We start from the raw sequence: 21348 nt of genomic DNA on the forward strand, positions 1-21348 counted from the left end.
TCCTGTAAATATCCAAGATGTATTATAATCCTCTCTCAGCCTAAGTTTTATTGTGAATTCCATAGCAAGTTTTATGTACTTCAGTGTGAGTAAAAATATGTTCCCTAACTATCTGCATTTATTTCCAAAAGTTTAACATATTTCAGAGGATTTTTTTTTATTACTTCCACTGCTTTTCTTTTCCTTCCTTCCTTCCTTCCTTCCTTCCTTCCTTCCTTCCTTCCTTCCTTCCTTCCTTCCTTCCTTCCTTCCTTCCTTCCTTCCTTCCTTCCTTCCTTCCTTCCTTCCTTCCTTCCTTCCTTCCTTCCTTCCTTCCTTCCTTCCCTCCTTCCCTCCTTCCTTCCTTCCTTCCTTCCTTCCTTCCCTCCTTCCCTCCTTCCCTCCTTCCCTCCTTCCCTCCTTCCCTCCTTCCCTAATAGTTCATATATCACCTTTAATTTTGAGAAATTCCTTTACATTCATTTATTCACATACAAAATCCATTAAACTTGTTTAGTGAGGTGCAGTGATTTACAATGAAAGAACAGCAGCATCCTCAACATGTCAGTGTGGAAAATGTTTGGTTTCCTATTACTGGGCTGTGAATCATATGCAATCTTTTGGAGTTTAATTCTCCCTGATAGGAGTAGGATGAGGGTAGGTGGGCGGTTTTGAAAAGAAAATGTGTAAGTGCTTCATTTGAAACAATTTAAGGTCTCTAGTTTGAAGCACTTTGGGAAGAAGAATTTGAAATTATTATGTGTCTCTGCTTTGTTCCTATGTACTATAACAATTTTCATACAAAAGCTGATTAGATTGTCTCAGCTACTGTGAAATTCATTCTAAATGAAGCTACACCAGCTGCATTCTCTCAGGGCTGATTATTTTCTTTGGATAAAGGCCATGTCACTCAGTTGCTTGGATATGACTTGTCATTCATGTATGCCACATGCCCCTCACAAACAATTACAATGAACTATATCTTCTGTAGAACTGTAATACAACAGAGCCTAGGGAAATAAGAGATTTCATATCTTGAAGTTTGTGATGAACATGTGAGAGCTCTGAAGAGTACTTTGTTGCTCCAGGCAGGTAACTTAAATGTCAAGTGACAGAAAGTTGGAGGAGATCAGACTATTTTCTGTAGTATTTCTTCCTGTACTGGAATATAATTTGGGAAAAAAAAAAAAAAAGAAAAAAAGAAAAATAAAAAACGAGAGAGTAGAGAGATAAAATGGAGATTATTTTGGACAAATCAAATTACTCTAAATTTATTCTAGGGACTGAATAACATTGAGTTCCATTCCAAACCAATTGTCCTCAAAAGAGAGTTTAAATACCTATTGACTGGTGTCAGAGCCTGCAAAAAACAGGTCTACCTTGCTGTAATAGGACATATGTACTGGTGAGAAATCTTTGCGTTGCTCTCTTCCTTTAGCTGCTGATGATGATCACTGAGGTTATACATCCTCAAATTTTCAAAGGTAACTGTGAGAGAATTTTGGGTTCAAATGCATTGCTTTTTTAAGAATAATCGCTACTTGCAAACTCTGAATTCTTCTGTAAAAGAGAGTTTCTATTGATCTAATCCAAATCATAGATGCATTCAAGATCATCAAGTTCAACCATCAGCTGTTAGATCAGGTCCTTTGCTACCACAAAATGATACCACACTGCCTTCCACACACCAATTCTGCTATGCAGCATTTTGCTATTTAGACTCCAACAACAAACTGACATTCATAACATTCCTGTTGAATTTCAGCAATACACATCTCTCACATCATTAACCCTCATGTGTACATTTCTTACACATTCTTAAATTTCCTGTGATATCCCAGTGATCTCCAGGAAATATTTGTAGTTTTCATTGAAAACTACCAGAATTCAGTAGATTGGCCTGCTGTTTTCAGACTTGACACTAGCCAGCTGCACATCTGTTACCCAACTTACCCTGTCACAAATTGCCTGTGTTCCCAAGTACAATAGAGGTAATTTTGTCTATAAGTCATTTGTAAAGGGTGTTGAGATCCACTGACTCAGGTGGATTGCAACACAAAAAATGATTAATTTAAGACATAGATGGTTATTTTAATATTCAGTGACTTCAGAGATACTGATAATGTCAATATTTACAAAAATGTAGATTTCCAACAATATAGGAAGGCCATGCAGATAAATAGACTTTCAAAGGTAAATAGAGAAGAATTGTATCTGTAAGGATATACTAGAAAAGTACAAGCAGATTGACTTAGTAAGGCAGAGGGCTGGTTGGCTTCTGTGATTTAATGAGACATTCCTATGAATGAGAATACCGTACTTGTTAGCAGAATGGGAAGCAGGCATGGATGTCTGTAGGTTCTGTATTAATTCTGGCATGGATACACCACTCCATGACCAACCTCTGATAGTTTGTAAGAAAGAACATGAGTAAGTTGGGGGTAAGAAAGCTCTTTATTAAGATGAAATGGCTGTGATGCTATATTAAAATTTACTTTCTAGTTCTAACTCCTAAAGACAGTATTCAATTGAGAAATGTACTGCTTAAAGACTTCATTACACAAAATACTTGAGGAACCATTGCTGCTGACAGTGTTTAGATTACTTATTTACTTTAGAATACTTAATTATCTGGGACTTATATTTTATCAGGCAATTGAATATGTGCTTCCAGTCAACTTCAAAAAGCAGCTGTTTTTACAATGACAGCTAGAATGACACTAGTAGGCTTATTTGGTGGTATCTTCAAATAATCTTGACCTGAATAAATTTCACAGCCATTTGATCTATCAGTCATGGAAGGTGTTTCCCATAGACCTCATGACCCTCATGACTGGCTGGAAAAAAATAGTTAATATTAGTTTCTTGACTCTGATCTAACCAAGACAATATAAAAACAGACAGAACAGAGATGCAAAGAGAGAAAGCAACCATTTGGCCTCATTTCAAGGTATTAAATATTTGTTTTCATGCCAAGTAGCTTAGTTTCAGGTGGGCCAATATACTTCACTTAAACAGTGAAGGGGAGGAAGATGAGGGTAAGATTATGTTTTTATTTATTTATTTATTTATTTATTTATTTATTTTTCCAACAGAACTACTCATAGATAATCTGTAGTTAAAAAAAGCAAAACAGGCACAGTTTTTTTTTTTTTTTTTTTTTTTTTTTTGTGTGTGTTGTTTGTTTTTATTTTTGGTGTATGTTAGTGTGTGTTTGTGTGTGTGTGTGTTTTTCCCCTAATGAAAAGAGTGTCAGTTAGCAAGCTGCCAGAGGTCTCAGGTGTTTCCCAGCTAACTTAGCCTGCCAAGTAATGACCTCTGGGATTTTCAGATCCAAACATTAATCTCCGTGGTTTGTATTTCTGCCTCCTACTTTTTGTTGTGCAGAACAGAAAGCACAAGATGCACAGTGTGTATCATACTGTAGCAGTCCAAATCAGACAATTTTTGCTTTGGGTTTCTCATGCAAATTCTTCCATTATGTTTTGGAAAAAGTGTGAGTTTGCATTGCAAAACCCTTAAGATGTAATTGTGGGTCTTGAATATATTCAAATTCTTTAAGCATGACTTGCTCATAACTATGGAGTATCACTCTGAACTCAAACTATGTAGAACTGTGAGTTTTGCATGATTAGGATGCAGCAACAGGAACTGTGAATCATTTGTTCCACTTTTATGAGTCTTTGAAGGTTGTAGATGTGAGGATTTTGTTGGCTATGATGCACTTTGTATAGTTTCTGGGTCTGCAGCAAACAGTCTTTGTGATTCAGGTACCTGTAAAAAGGCACGGTTAGTGATCAATCCAACTTTTTTAAAAAAAGACAAAGACTTGTGCTAGTTCTAGCTAACTTTAAGCATGCAGTTTGATACCTAAAGGAGGAATACAGTCTGATATATGGAGGATATTGTAACGAAGGGGACAAACTCACCTTGAAAACTCATGTCTCTCTCCATTGATTGGAACCAGGGACGTTAAGTGCCATAGTCTAGCTGTGATGTTGCACATAGCTGCAAATTATTTTCAATCATTTTATTAACTGGACGAAGTGTCAGTTATTGATAACCATTAAGCATAAACATTTTCAGGATGGAAATTAGGAGAAGTTTATTCTCAGAAAGAGTAGTTAGATATTGGAACTGTTTGCCTAGGGAAGTGGTGGAGTCACTGTCCCTAGAGGTGTTTAATGACAGGTTGGACCCGGTACTTAGGGATATTGTTTATTGGGTAATATTGGTGGCAGGCGAAGGCTGGACCAGATGACCTTGGAGGTCTTTTCCAACCTTAATGATTGTATGATTCTATGAATTGCTGCTTAACCATTACTTTGTAATGGAGGGTCTCTCATTATGGCTATGGCCTGTTTTTGGCTTAGGAAGACTGTTTTAGTTTAGTTTAGTTTAGTTTTGTTTTTATTGAGATTTGTGAGTCCTTGCAATTTTCATATTTTCCTATTATTTTACAGTATTACTGACCTTTGAAATCTAAATAGAATGTAGTGTTATTTCTGTTTGCAGAGTTGCTTACCTTTTCTAAGAACAAAAGAAAGAATCTTGGAATACATACAGGAAACTGTTTGTAATATATCATTGATTAAGGAAAAACTATGCAAAAAAAAAAATCAGTTGGAAAGGATTCTAATTAGAATTTATCCTCATTTGATGTTTGAACAGGAAACACAGCAAAAAAGTTGGATACTACACAATATTTTCTTCCCCAATTAACTATGTGGACACAAGCAATTTTTCTATTTTCAGTTTCAAAATGTTATGATCTCTCTATTTTTTTTTTTTTTTTGACAACTCTTCCACAGATTAGTAAATGTTTCTTGCTGCTGAAAATATGTTCAGTACCAAGAGTGACAAAGGAAGTGCTCACTGTAGAGACAAATTCTAAAAAGAGACTATGAAGTTGCTAATATTAAATCTTTCTGATAATTGCTGAAAATACACTTTGAAAACCTTGTCAGCTTTAACCATTTGATTTTGACTTTATCTGCAAAACCAGATGGCTTATTTGGCCAATCTAGTGGAGCAATTGATTGAGAACTGGCATTTTGGAAATTTGTTAAAAGTGAGAATATTTTTCATGGCTGGCTGCTGCTTCAGTGAGAAATTGCAGAATTGTATGCCAGTCATGAGACTGGGTGTTGATGGGAGGCTGAATTCTTGAATTCTTGCAGCTTCTGAGTTCCCATTCAGAGCATTTAGAATATATGCTTACTTTTTGCTTACAACTCTGCTGCTGTTGTAAGGGCTTATTTGAAATTGGAGACTGAAATCTGATTTTGAAGCCACTGACGTTAGCCTCTCTGGACTTCCATTGTCTTGTTATGTAGAGTGTTAGTTGATCACTCTTAGTTAAGTCAACAGAAATTGTTCTGTATACTCTAAGTGGAGGAAGATCATACCCTGAGAAAAAAAATCTTCTTGATTAACCAGCAGAAAGCATGTTCATTGTAACAATATGCAGTGAAGCACTGAGCAACCAAGGCTATGAACTCAATGTAAGAACTAGAAGACTAGGATGGAAAAATATAAGGGATTATCAGATGTGTTGTGCTTATGCTTTGTGTAGGAATTGCAATTTACTAGATAATTATTTTTTTTTAAAGGCAGTTAGCTTTGATTTATTAAGTGCATACTATTTGGGACCAACTTTCATGTGTATACTGACAACTACTTCATTTATTTCTAGCTGTATATTACTATACTGGTAAAGCCCTGTATAGTGAGTATAACGTTAGAGGAGAGGTGTTTTTAAAAAATTGGATAAAGCTAGTTATGCATTTTTTGTGCTTCTGAGTACTCTGTTCATTGTAGAGTTGGAGGATACACAATGTATCCTTTCTGCTATGATCAAGGCTGTCATGTTGTCTCTCTTTTTCATATAGTTACCTCAAGAGTAGTAAAGATAGTAGTAGACAGTTGGCAACCATCAAAGAAATAATGAAGTATTTCATTTAAAGACTTTAGAACTGTTCAGAATATCACTTAAAGACCAAGAATAACACAGAGAATTTAAATGGCAGTACAGAGTTGAGTTTTTGCAACTTCTAGATTATGAAGCCTTTTTTTCCTCTGATTTAGGAAGGAAGATCCTCTGGTTATTTTGGTTCTATAGGCAGCTGGAAAGTGAACTCAGGATGATGTTAGCTGGGGAGAAATTAGAATAAAGACCCCAGAAATCAGAAAGTTAATGTTTCTCCATCCTTATTTTAGGTCATTGAAGGTTACACCTGAAAAGGATAATCTCAAATAGGTATTTCTGGTCTCACATATGCAAAAGTAGGACAAGAGATTATTTAAAACAGATAAACACAAAATTTGTTGGTTAGGATAGCTGGTGCCAAACACTGAGTTTACTTGGCAGTAAGTTGCTTTTTATCTAGCTTAATCTCTTTGCTAAAAACTATCGTAACTAATCCATACTGAAAAAAGGAAATGCTTCTTTTTGGATTAAAGCATGCAAACCGATTAAAAATGTCATCTCTTCACAGAATCTAAAGTCCAGAGAGCAGGTAACGAAAGGAAACAATGCTACCTATGAAATGTCCTTGCTTTTTCCAATGTCAGAATGTTTCCTAGGAACTTTTATGGCACTGTTATTTCATTCAGAAGGAGACTCAGCTAAGTAATATATCAGTTCATTTTAATAATCCCATTCCAGTAAAAAAAACAACAGTATAACTAAAGGTACAGGACGGGCAGAATCAGATTCTTAAATATAAAAATAATATGTCCTTAGTTCTATAAGTATGTGAGAACCATTTTAAGAAAATTTATTTATTTTTCAATAATGATATTCCCCCTGGAAATGTTTTGCAACAGGGCTGCAGTTAGAGTAGCTCCTAGTTTGGGGCCAACATGCTGTAAAAGATGACAGACTCAGAAATCTGCCTTAGATATTTAACATAATAGACTCATGTGGTTTTAATATGTTTTATATTCAAAATTTCCTTGGAGTTACTCAAAATACTGTAAAACTCAATGATTGTATAATAGAAATTATATCCTAAATTATATCTTGACATGCAGATAGATAACTGTAAGGTGTGATGGTAAGCAAACCAAACTAAAATCAAAAAGAAAAATGTTCAGCAAATATAACAAATATAATTCTATGAGCATTCTTCTGTTTAATTTACTTAATGTGATATGTTCAAGATTTTTCCTTGAAACTAATAACCAGATCTGTCCCAAGTGTGCCTGAAATCCAAGTGTAAATTTATTTGTGGAAGAAGTCCTAAGTTTTGCGATTCCATCTTCTTGAAAAGATGGAAATTGATTTGCAATAAAAAGCCAAAATTTTATTTACAGTGAAGAGCTCTGTAGGTTCATGAATGTCCCCACTTTCCAGAAGCTTCTTTATTCATAGCAGAAAAAAAATAAATAAATAAATCAGTGGGATGTTTCTACATCTAGTACTTTTGTCCAAGTGAAAAAGAAAGTAAATTGCTTCATGGCTCACTGTGAGGGCTGATAACACCTGGATGAGATGTGGTGACATGTTCTGCAATATAAATCAATACCTTATCTTGCAGGTATTTATTTGCTCTGCGAAGAGGTTTAGCGTCTGCACTACAACACCATCATTGCTGGTTTTAAAAGAGCAGATTAAATTAATAATTTGTTATGCATGTGTAAGTAATCACTCATTTCACAAGCTGTCCTGAAAGGCTGCACTTCAGACTCCTCAAATGTTTCAAATAAAGATAGATGATATGAGGAAATTCTTGTATCTGTAGTTTCAAATGCCTATTTTTAAAACAGTTTTAGAAGAGTCATATTTGAATGGAACAGAGAAAAGTTTTATAATTTGCAAGTTTTAAATGCCTGGAAAGTATATCTTAAATTTACAGATATCTCTGTTGTGAATGCTTAAACTGAAAGGAAATTTTCATCTCCCTATGGCATGCACGGATAGAGCTGTGATTCTCACTGAATATTTCTTGTGCTTCTTTCATCTTATCTGCAAGGGTGTGGATGGGGAGCAAAACAATGTTCCAAAATTAAAAGTGCAGAAGACCTTAAACTGACCTCTTAGGCTGAAATAATAACAAAGCAATGCTGAAGGCCTGACTTCACAACCTCAGGAAAATGTCAAACAATGTTGTACAGTACAACGAAGCAAAAATATTGGACCTTATTTTAGCTCTGTTCTGACAGATGCACTGAAGCCTTAGGAGATGCATGTGTTCTTCTACTCATGTGAAACACTTTTTTTTTTGTTGTTTGTTTGGTTTCTTTTTGTTAAAAACAAATAAATGAATCCTGCATGCCCACAAGTGGAGCTCTACTGGCTGCAGGATGCTGGAGAAGCAACGGTTCTTGGACAGCTGAGGCAGGAGGTATGCAGTGCATGGCCCTCTGGGATTTTTCTTTCCTCCCTTGGGAAAGGTTGGCAGCAATCAGATATGATGGAGTAGTAATGGAGTACAAGTAGCAGTCCTGGAAAAGTGTGTGCTTTGCCATTGTCTACAACTTCAGCAAGCCCAAGTAGAGTCCCATCACTTACAGAAACTGAGTTTACATTATATATAAATCTTGATAAAAGATTATATACAGTGAGGTAGAAAATAGATATCCATGTCAGCCCTAAGAACAAATAACTGTGAGGATTAAATTCCAGATCTCTTAAGCAAAAGGTCCTTTTTAAGCCAGTCCTGTCCATTATCGGGCAGAGATAGGTCTCTGACTACACTCAACACAAATCTGACAGCTAGAAGTTCCTCTCTGGGAGTGAGACACTCTGGCCATGGCTGTCCTCTGAACTGCAGGGTACATACTGAGAAAGGACTCTAAATACCAAATCACACTCTCATCTTTTTTCAGATGAAGATGTCTGAAATGCTGCTGGAATGGGTTTATCTCAGAGGATTCCATTTCAACCCCACCTTCTCACTTTAAGGATCATTGACCTATGAAGAGCTCTTACAGGAAAGCATTAACAGCAAAGGCATGTTTGTACTGACATAAATGTGTCTGCTTAGAGTTGTAATGAGGGAATATTCCTACTCAAAACTGTTCTTCTGTAAGGAAGTTTATATTCTGAAAAATTGTTGCATATGTGAGGGGGAAAAAGTGCAGTGGAAATGCTTGGCTACTCATGTAAATCTACATAGCCTGCAAAATGTTTTTATTGTAAAATATTACTTTTCCTACAATAAAATGCCAGAAAAAAAAAATAAAAAAAGGCTAAGTCATCAGAAAAAATGGGAGTGCTGCAAACAAACTATTTAGTCTTTGTCTTGTCAGTCCAAGTGGAATTTTGTGCTCTACACTTTGTTATTAGGCTGCTGTTGGTTTAGTTTGTTTGGTTGTTTGTTTTGTTTTGTTTTGTTTCTTTTTCCAAATTTGGAGTGAAGAAGAACAATTATGTTTTGATCTTAGTTTGAAGGGGAGAAAAAATATAATACTCAATATTCTAAGTAACAAAACAGGGATTCTTAAGGAAAAAAAAAAATCCTACTTGTGTAGAAAGCAAATGCCAGAAAATAGTTTTAAATTTCACATTGTAATTAAAACTTGTCACAATGAAAAATATCGTACATAGGGCTCCAGTATACCTTTGATGTAATTAAACTGAAATTTTGCAATTACTTCGTTATACCTCATTACAGGAAGCTTATCAAAAAACTTGTGGGAGTGAACAAGAGGAAGGTCAAGATTCCTTTCAGGGAGGTGATGGACACTAATGTCTGATGGGATTTTTATCCAGAGATGCCTGCAGCCGTCAGCCTTGTCAGGATTTTTTTTTTATCTGACTAGCAGGAGCTGTGACAAACAGTGTGTACAGTTACTAACAACATCGTGACGGCAGAACTAGGTGCTGTCAGTATTATCGTTTATAATACAGATATTTCTTAAGAAGCTGTGGATGGTATTTAATCTGTGAAGGTTGAGAAGAACTGTAAGAGATGTGGGCTCCTTTTCAGTGGAGGCAGAGAAGAATCTCCTCCCAGACCTTCCACATCATCTCTGAGATGGTTTTCCTATGCTTTTTGGCACAGCCTTGTCCAGCCAGCAGAAACATTTGCACTGTGAAGAACTGAAGAACTTTATCATCATGTTTTATGGACACAAAAATCACTGCCACTTCGGGTGCAGCACAGAGCCTGCCAAAGGTAGACTCAGATAAGCTGAGAGAGAGACTTAAAGGCCACAGGGAAGCTGGGAGAGATTTGGCATGGCCTCAGGAGAGGTGAGGGAATGAACTGATGAGAAACTGAGAGCTCAGCTGATCCCATCCCCATCTGAAATTCCCAGAATGTTATATCAGGATTACAAGCTTCAGATTCTGCTGCATCTTGCTTGAGAGAGCAACAGCTATAGGGAACATGCAGAATTTGATAAGTATATGAAAGAATACATTGAGTACAGATGGTGTCTGGCTTTATCTTTTCATGTTCTTGTGAAAGGATAACTTGCAATCCTAGGAGATTTCAGTCCATTACATAAAATAGTTGACAATGAATGTTAATACTTGTCTTTTCTGCTCTGGTCAGTTGTCCTTAAAGTAACTCCTGCAGATTCCATATGGCCATCCTTATGTGACATTGAAAAAGGCAGCACTGCCTCTCTATTATAAAAATCATCTAACTGTTAATTCCTTCTTTCCTGTCTCGGCAGACAGGATAGTAAGAAATTTCCCTTTGCTGCCAAGGGAAAAAAAAATGATAGCAAATTTAGGTGCTTCCCTCTGCTCCATGTCTTCTGCATTGCAATGGTGTTATGGATGTAAAGGTAAATGTGTGTTTTTCCTAGTGTTTTTTTTTTTTCTCTTTTTTTTTTTTTTTTTTTTGCTTTGTTTTGTTTTGTTTTTCCCTGCATGTGGAAGAGGGCAAACAAACAAACAACAATTTATTTATTTATCTATTTATTTATTTATTTATTTATTTATTTATTTATTTAAACAGGAGAATATATAAACAGGATGGTCACATGTAAGGAGTGAAGATATTTGTTCTGTTCTTCCTGCTTATTGTGAGCCTTCAGATGGACAAATAAACCGGAAGTAGATCTTAGCCTATTTATTCATTCATTTCTGTAGGAAGGTGTGTCAGTTTGACATGCCTTACAACTCTGCCCTTTCTATGATTTTTAGCTTGCATTCAAGTATCTGTACTTGGTCTGTTTAAGAGGAAGCACATAATTTATTGTTGGTTAATCATTGGTTGCTTGAGATTTTTTGAGGTGGCAAAGCACGTATCTGCTGCACATTCTTAACAAAGTAGCCATCATGCTTCCATGTGCAAACTTGAGAGCTGATCAGAGATGAAAGCCATGCACTGAAGCCATGCACATGTACACGACATATAAAGAATTAAATATATAAGCTAGCATATGCATGCTGGCTACACACAGAAATGCTAGTGGATTTAAGTATTTTTGGATATTGTATAAAACTTCAGATTTACTATAGTAAATCTAAGGCAAAATATATATATATTACATATATAATATATATATTATATATATAATATATATATGCATATATATATATACATATATATAATTTTATTTAGTTATTTTTGAGAAAGAGGAAACTTTTTAGTATACTGTGGTGTATTAGGTACTTCCAAGTTCAGATGTATCCATATGTATCAACTCTCATCTTTATGAGGCTTTTTTTGAGACTGTTATAGCTATAAAAACAACATAACCAACTTCCTAGCTATGTCCTCTGCATTTCAACAAAGAATGGAGTACTGGGGTCAAGATAAGTCATCAGAAACTACATGTATTCAGGAAATCAAAGTAGCTGCCACCATTTCTTGAGAGACATTATAGTCAGTTTGAGCTCAGAGGAGCCCTGACTTATATCAAACACATCTCCAAAGAGTACATTTCTGAAAAGCTAGGTTTAATACAACTGAAAGCATCAGTGATTTGACTTGACTAGCATGAGCTGTTTGGTTTGTTCTCTATTGCTTTGCAAGTAATTATATTATGGTATATTCACTCTATTATGACATTTTCAATTAAACTCTGTAATTCAAATTTACTCTAATTGTGGTAAGACTTCACAATCCCTTTCATCACCATTATCATTTTTATTGTTATTATTTAATATTATTTAAAGAAACAGCTTCTCAACATTTTTGCATCTTGAGTAGAACCATATAATATATACATGCTGTTGAACTTCAGTATCATTTTTAGTAGTTATTCCTACCAGAATTATATTGGAATTGATCTCTTTATTTATCAGAAGACTGTCAGGCCTACATGAAATGCTGGAAAATTGTGTGAAATGTAAAAAAAAAAAAAAATTCTCAATCTAGAAGTATTTAGATATATTAGAAATAGATTTGGAAAAGCCCAGAAGGCTTTTGTTGTTGCTGCTTTTGTTTATTTGTTTGTTTGTTTTTGGTTTTGAGCACTCCTATCTCAATTCATCAGGGCTTCTAGAAGATATTCTATAAATCTTCCAGTGATCATAGAATCATAGAATCATAGAATATCCTGAGTTGGAAGGGACCCTTAAGGATCATCAAGTCCAACTCTTGACACCGCACAGGTCTACCCAAAAGTTCAAACCATGTGACTAAGTGCACAGTCCAATCTCTTCTTAAATTCAGACAGGCTCGGTGCAGTGACCACTTCCCTGGGGAGCCTGTTCCAGTGTGCAACCACTCTCTCTGTGAAGAACCCCCTCCTGATGTCAAGCCTAAACTTCCCCTGCCTCAGCTTAACCCCGTTCCCGCGGGTCCTGTCGCTGGTGTTAATGGAGAAAAGGTCTCCTGCCTCTTGACACTCCCTTACGAGGAAATTGTAGACTGCGATGAGGTCTCCCCTCAGCCTCCTCTTCTCCAGGCTGAACAGGCCCAGTGCCCTCAGCCGTTCCTCGTACGTCTTCCCCTCCAGGCCTTTCACCATCTTCGTAGCCCTCCTCTGGACACTCTCCAACAGTTTCATGTCCTTTTTATACTGTGGTGCCCAGAACTGCACACAGTACTCGAGGTGAGGCCGCACCAGCGCAGAGTAGAGTGGGAGTGATGGAAATTCCTCTCCATTACTGGCATTATATTCCATGTTTATATTGAAAGTTTTTGTATTACCTAACTCAGTCTTCTTCCAACCCCATCCTTAGTAAACTTGGAGACCAACATGTCTGTGTTTTTGCAATGTCTTCTTTCAAACATGTTATCCCTACACTGAAAACAATTCTTCTGGTTATCTCATATGTCTTGTTTTCTTTACCCCCATTGGAATTTTCTCTATATCTTTTGTGAAGCGTACTCTAAACTAGTACACTATCACAGAGGGAATTGTTACTTTATCCACCTTGCACATCACAGTTATGTTTATAAACTTCAATATGATTTTGTTTTATTATTATTGCAAAAACATGATAACAGTTATTCACTTTTAGGTGTTGATCTCTCTCTATTTTTTTTTTTTCTTTCAATTTTATTTGTTTATCCTCCCCCCTTCTGAAACTGCTCTCTTCTCACACTTCCAGTCTCTTGTTCATGACAGCTACTGTTGCTGAAATTCCATATCTGGCACTTGACCTAACCAAAGTGCATCACTTTTCTTTCCCTGCTTATTTCTATTTTTTTTTTTCTCTCCCAGGATCTTATAAAATTCTGGTCTTCAAAACACTTGCAGCCTTTCCCTGCTTTTTGTCATCTGACAGTTCAATAAAAATATTCTCTGATCCAACATCAGTGTCTTTGATGAAAATATTTATTTAGCTCCAAGAAAGACCAATAATAAAATATAAGTTTTCATGACAAATTATTTGTAACTCAATTTTGAGGACACTTTTTAGGTAGATTTACCGGAAGCATGTATTAGTTTACTATTGATTGTGTTTCCACAGTTTGCTTATAAGAATATCAAGTCATACAGCGTCAAAGTGCTCACTAATTTCCCACTATAAAAATATTAGTGTATTGACATCAGTTGCCTAGCTGATTTACCTTTCTAAAGTACCTAGAAACCAACAGAAATACTTTGTAGCATGATTATTTTCTGTTTTATTTGTTTGTTCTCTTTGTCTATGTTGCTGTCCCTCTAAATGGGAACTAAGTAACATATTAATGAATAAAAAAATTCTGTCTCTTCTTTTTTCTTCTTTTTTTTTGCTTGCTAAAATGTAAGGCTCCTCCTGACACCTGCTCCCCCTAACCCCCCTACATTCTTCTAGATATGTAAATATGATTGCTTAGTGCTTAGTTCCTGGTCTTCTTTCTGCAAGCCTTTAGAACATCTCTGTTCAGTCCAGGCTGAATCTAGATAAATCCAATTCTAATAATAAATTCCAGAAATTCTATCTAATCTAGGTAAGATTAAGAATACCTAGACTGTCTCTAGTAGTTGTTTGCCTTATAAGGTCTTAGAACCAGTCAGAGATAATCTTGCTGTATTTTTAGTTGACCAGTTTCAGTACTAAACTATAATTCCAGAAGGAATCAGATTTTTTTCCTAAAGTGCTAACCAAACCTTTATTATTTGAAATTACAATGGTTGCTCCTTGCCTGATCTTTGGTTGGCTTGCAATCAAATTGATCTCCTTTTCTTTATTCCACTTTCCTCTAGGTTTGAACTCTATTGTTATACTCCACCTCAGTCTTTTCAAAACTAGAGAAGCCTGAATCCCTTTTTGACTTTCATGTATTTCCAGACACTTAGTTGCTGCTAACCTTCTTTACCTTCTCTTTCAGCTTTTCTAGTAGATGGTGCCCAAACCTTGATGGCGCACTCCAGATGAGATTATCACAGAAACACAAAATTGTAGGGATTGGAAAGGACCTCAAGAGATCATCGAGTCTAACTCCCTGCCAAAGCAGGTTCCTTAGAGCAGGCTGCCCAGGCAGGCATCCAGACAGGCCTTGAATGTCTCCAGAGAAGGAGACTCCACAATCTCCCTGGGCAGCCTGTCCCACTGCTCTGTCACCCTCAACATGAAGAAGTTCTTTTACCATGTTGGTGCGGAACTGCCTGTGCTCCATCTTGTGGCCATTGCCCCTTGTCCTGTCCTCACAAACTACTGAAAAGAGGTTGGCCAAGTCCCTCTGTCTCCCACACCTCAGGTATTTATACACATTGATGAGATCCCCTCTCAGTCTTCTCTCCAGGCTGAACAGACCCAGGTCTCTCAGCCTTTCCTCATAAGGAAGATGCTCCAGGCCCCATATCATCTTTGTTGCCCTATGCTGGACTCTTTCCAGAAGATCCCTGTCTTTTTTGTACCAGGGAGCCCAGAACTGGATAAAGTACTCCAGGTGAGGCCTGACCAGGGCAGAGTAGAGGGGAAGGATCACCTCTCTTGACCTGTTGGCAACACTCATTTTTATGCACGCCAGGATCCCATTGGCCCTCTTGGTCAACCTGTTATCCACCAGAACCCCCAGGTCATTCTCTGCAGAGCTCCTCTCCAGCAGGTCATCCCCCAGCCTGTACAACCACACTGTAATTTTGGTTGTTCCTTCCAATATGCAGGACTCTACACTTGGCTCTTCTTAAATCTCATTTGGTTTCTTCCTGCCCAGATCTCCAGCCTTTCCAGGTCTCGCTGAATGGCAGCACAGCCTTCTGGTGTGTCAGTGACTCCTCCCAATTTTGTGTCATTGGTGTACTTGCTGAGGGTAGACACTATTCCCTCATCAAGGTCATCGATGAAGATGTTGAACAAGACCAGACCCAGCACTGATGCCTGGGGAACACCACAGTATTCACAGACCTCCAACCAGACTCTGCACCACCAATCACCATCCTCTGAGCTCGGCCAGTCAGCCAGTTCTCAACCCACTTTACTGTCCACTCGTCTATACCACACTTTCTCAGCTTTGCTAGCAAGATCTTGTGGAAGACAGTATCAAAAGCCTTGCCAAAGTCAATGTAGATGACATCCATTGCTTTCCTCCCATCTGCCCAGGTGGTGATGCCATCACAGAAAGCAATGAGGTTGGTTGAGCACAACTTTCCCTTGGTGAATCCATGTTGAATACTCCTCACAACCTTTTTCTCTTCCACTTGCTTGTAGATGGCATCCAGAACAAGCTGTTCCAACACCTTTCCAGGGACAGAGGTGAGACTGACTGGACTGTAGTCCAGATCCTCTTTCTTGCCCTTCTTGAAGACCAGAGTGGCATTACCCATTAGTGTTTCTAAGTAGTACAAAATAGAAAAAAACCTCTGTATTCTCAACCATATTCCTTTTATGACAAACAGATGGGCACTTAATTCTTTAGAATAAGATTGTAGATTGGTATATATTTAAAATATACATTATATAGCTTTTCTTCGGCCTTACATTAATAGCTCATTTCAGTTACAAAGAGGAACTACATGAGGAAGTATGTTACTCCAAGCCAAAGACAAAAGTTCGTCATCAAATATGATCTCTTTCATAGAGTGAAAAAAAAAAAAAAAGAAAATGCATGCAATAATAACACCAAAACCCTAATTATATGCTCTGCAAAAACAATTTGGCTAAATTGAATTGATTCTTACTGTAATCACACAAGGGCCAGTTGGCTCACAGCTCTTCAGAATTTAATTTGCTACCCTGAACATAAAGGGAAACTTGTGGTGTGGGCAGGCAGAAGAGGATAGGGATGTTCCTACTGCCAGCTTGGGTGTGTTTTTATAGGCAAACACCTACCGTGCCCATGCCTAAAGCAAGCCATGTTTTTAAAGAAATCAATGGGAATTCTGCTCAGTGCTTCCCATTAAGTTCTATGCCAAAGCATTTACGTGATGCTCCAAACATATCCATCCCAGCCTGTGCCATGACTGTCTTGCTAATCTTCTGACATAACTGCAATTTGCAGGACTCTAGCTACAGGTAAAAAAGATGTAATTTTAAATTTAATTTTTTAATCAATAGTTGGAAGTGTCCTAGCCCATGATTTGTGATCCTTTCCTCCTTTCACTCTTTCTGAGAAGATGAGGAATTTGACCTGCGATAGGGTGTCTGGCATATAAGTTGCTAAAAGGTAATTAGCAGGACAGCTTCCCATTTACCATGTGAAGGTGACACTGATACAGTAGAGCAGAGATTAAATTTAAATATTTTCCTCAGTGACTCTGGCCAGCTTGGCCAGGTGTGAATCACAAAGTTCACCCAAATGAGGGAACTTAATTTCTATCTTTAACAGCACTAACAACCAAGAAACAGGAGTCACAGGCTTGCAGGGTGAAATTAGTCTCTTTGATGCCTGGGCCTAACTGAGCACAATTTCAGGTATGAGTGATGTTGTACCTGGGGACCATGTTAGGAGTATTTGGCAAGGGAGTAGGGGAGTTTATGGTGCAACAGCCTGGAGACCCATTCCGCCCAACATTTAGAAAGAGACCTTTCACAAATTAAAGCTCTAGATAATTAGGTTTGTTTATAGAAAGGCCATGCAAGAAGTATAAAGCTGCACCATGGGCATCCTGGCAGTGGTGAAGGGCAATCTGCTAGCAGTAGTCCCTGGTTAGCAAGTATCTGTGAACATGAAAGCCTATAGTCCCTTCTCCTGCTTTGTTGTGTAGAGCTATTCTTTTGAGTGGTGACCTTTCTCCCACTACTTCCACCAGCACATGTGAGAGGCTTTGAATCTTGTGCCCTGTGACAGGATTTGGCTTGCCTCTGCGGGATTCTGAGAATTGAGATCTGAAATCCATCTGGTGTTAGTATCAGACCCTTATTATGTTTTTGCACAGCAGAATTCAACATCCTTCTGCAAATATTCAAATCTGCATTTTGTTCTCAGAAATAAGCAGTTAAAAACACAGCTGTTGTAAAATGAAATCTAGGTAGTCAATAGTAAGTTGCTGGTTGTACCCAATGCAACACACAAGTGGATTAATATTCCTGATGACTATTTTTTTTCACTGGATGTAGTAATGCACACAATTTTTTGAATCCCTTTTTATCCTGCATGAAACCTTATTCTTTTGGAGTAGTTGGTACTGTTACGCACCTGTGAAGCATATGGAAACCAGTCAGCAAAATTATTATTTTTACAACTGATCATGCAATACTGAACAGAACAGTAGCCTACTTAGCCTATATCTTCACTTAAGGTGGTTAGAAGAAAGCCGTTAGGGAAAACTCTAAGAAATTAGACCAGTTGTAAATGATTCTTCCTCTTGTGATTCTCAGTCCTCAGCAATCACAGTTAATTGTCAATGCCATTACCACTTTGACAGCTAGATCCTAACAACTCAATTATATTTTATACTGTGAAGAGTCCTTTTCTTTTTAGCTTTTGAATGAAATTTACCTGGAAGTTGTCCTGCACACATCACTTGTTACCTTCTTAAAGTTTTGCTTTTCTGCTATAAATAAATAAATGCACTTTTGGCCTCAGGAAAAGTCACGAGTATGATCTAACTAGAGATGTAAACTCTGTGAACACCGGGAAACTGGCATTTTAAGAAGCTCACCAGGTTGAAAGCCTGCTAGGCTTACAGTACTGACTCTGGCAAATTTACCTTGCTCAGGATACTTACTTTTCCAAAGTAAAAATGGATAATTTGTACTGGTTAACTAGAATTGAGAAAAATAAATGTAAATATATAAATATATATATAAAGAAAAAATAAATAAATTAATAAAAATAATCTAACACTAGAAGCTTTCAGATATTAGCACAAACAGCACCTGAGCTAAATTTAGATTTCATGCCCTCACAGATTACTACCACTTTAGTGTAATAATGAGATAGCCTCTAGCCATTCAACATGCAAAATTGACTGACTGGGATCTTGCCCATCTTGCCTGTGGGAGGATGTATGTAGAAAGGAAGCAGGAGACCTGTTATTGTGATACTGACTGAGTCTGAAATCTCCTGACTCTAATTAATTTAATTTTTAAAACCATTATTTAGTCAAACTTCAAAGAAGGAGAATATGGAGAATATCTTAAAAAAACAAAAAAACAAACAAACAAACATTATATATATATATAAACATTTGAAACATTAAAATGTAAGATGGGTTGAAATCACTTTTTTAAATATAGGGGATGAGCAGTTCTGTGCTTGACTTTTTAAGTCATGGACCAAAGTCCTTGCTTGCGTGGCTGGAAGCCTCATCACCTTTCTGTTGGAAAGGGGAGAGCTCCAGGGCATGATAACATCTCAGTCAGTACATTGCATGCAAGTGAGACACATAAAAATGTTGGTCTGAATAGATTTGCCAGTTTATTTTATTCCATAGCTGAAGATTTGGACTACAGCTTCTTCGCTGTTGCAACTGTCTTGAATGACACAGGTTAGCCATAGCTGCTCAGAGGAAAGCTGTTTGTAGACAAAATATCAGAGAGATGAGTGTACCTACATTGTGGATTTGAAATTGACTAATACTGCAAAAGGAATAATCTGAATAACATTTATGTGGAAGTACACTGCTCAGGGCACTTGTGCAGGCTAAGTTCAATGCCAGCCTCATCCAAGAGTAGTTAAACCCATGGTTTTGGAAAACATCTGCTCTATGGAAATGGTAGATATGATTGTGGTTATTTTATCTCCTCCTGTCTGAATTAACAACTAACTGAAAAAGTAAATTTCTGTTAAGTATCAGGGTTTTTTTTTTTGTTTGTTTGTCATTTTTTTTTTTTTTTTTTTTTGAGAAAAATATAACTTCAATGCTGTGTAAATCTCATACCCTTACATACCTATAAAATATTTCTTATATCTGAGCTGGTGCTTCTGTAGTTGCAAGTATATTTTCATTTTTCTAGACAGATGTATGTTTCTTCGATGTAATGGGAAAAAGTGTTTTCTAAAGGACATGAAATTATTTAGTAGATGGATTATTTTCAGGTAGAATTTGCATGTGGAGACCTGCAGCTGGAAACTGCATATCATAATCATAGCTTTGATAAGATGATGCATAATACTATCATCCTTTTTTTGTAGCCTCTTGGCTTTTTAATAGTGCTAGTCTGGAATGTTTCCACTGTTCATGGGAATCTAAAGTTCAGTTAGCTGTTGAATTCCTTATTACCATATCTTGCAAATTCCTGTTGTTGGTTATTTGAATTATAATTTTTTCATGATACTGAACTGCCGTCTATTATGAAAAGGTCTGTCTCTGACATCTGAATCAAGTTTATCAGCCAAACTAGTGAACTGATGGCCCTGGTCAGCACAGTAGGATGATAAAATCCAGCTTTGAAGTATATAATCCTCTTATTAGTTATATAAGACAGGCTAGCAGGAAATTTCCCAAATGAGGTCTTAAACTGTTTTGTTCTCCACTTATTCAAAACCACCCTAAAATCTCAATAATGACATTTCAAGCACTTCCTTGGGTGGAAAGGTGTTGTTATAATTTTTGGCATCTTATAATAATCATAAACCAACTCTTACTTTCTGCTCCAGTCATTATTATTTATTTATTTGCTGCCAATTCTATCAATAACTGCTTTTCATTAATTCTTTTCAAACCTCTTGGGGTCCTAAAATATTAGTTTCTTTTATTCTCTTGAATAGTCTTTTCTGTGGGAAGAGGGGATAAAAAAAAAAACATTAAAAATACACCCACCAGCAGCCTTGTTCCATCCTTAATTTTTTAAAACTTGTTTCAAAGCCAGTAACTCAATGTCAGTGTACTGAGTGTGCTCTTTGTTTGCACAGAATTGTTGGATTTAGAGGTTAGAGAGCTGCATTCCCTCCTTTAATGTTCTAAATCTGTGACATATTTTAATTCACAAAAGGGTCATGCTGATTTAGCTGATAATGGTTTCTATTAATTCCACATGCTGTACCAATTAAAATCTGGGCATGTAAATTAAAATGTTTACTGTGGATAAATGGAAGACAGAAGAGGCTATAAGCCCCACATGCTTCTTTAAGTTAAACTTCTTCTCTATTTGAACAGAAAGAGCTTCTAAACATTATACTCTGGTTTCTCTGTTTAATATGTCTCAATCAATTCTTATCAAATATGCCCAGGTTACAATAAACAAGGTTTTTATTTCCTTAGCTGCCAACCTTGACAAGCTGGTGCAGTCTGTCAGAGCCAGACTAGGATCTTTCCATCACATATTACATGACCAGTAAGAAAGATTCTGCAGGCCAAAATCTGTCCTCAGTTGCACTCCTGCAAGCCTGTTACCTCTGTTGTGTGTCCTCAGTGACACCAGAGCAAATCCCTCCTCTGTAAGGGAACTCTTCAACTGCAGGAGAAGGATATCAGAGATAGTGAAGAGACTGGTGTGTGTTCCCCTTATATAGATCTTTGGTTGATTGATTTTATAAATTTATTGGGAAAACAAACAAACAAACAAACAACAAACAAACAAACATAAAAAAAACCACATATAAACATAGAATCATCCTGCTTTATATTGTAACTGATTAACAATTAGTGAACTATTTTATTAAAGATGAACCAGATGGGTCAGAACACAAGCTTATCCCT

Source organism: Anas acuta, chromosome Z, assembly GCF_963932015.1.
Source record: "Anas acuta chromosome Z, bAnaAcu1.1, whole genome shotgun sequence".
Lineage (NCBI taxonomy): Eukaryota > Metazoa > Chordata > Aves > Anseriformes > Anatidae > Anas > Anas acuta.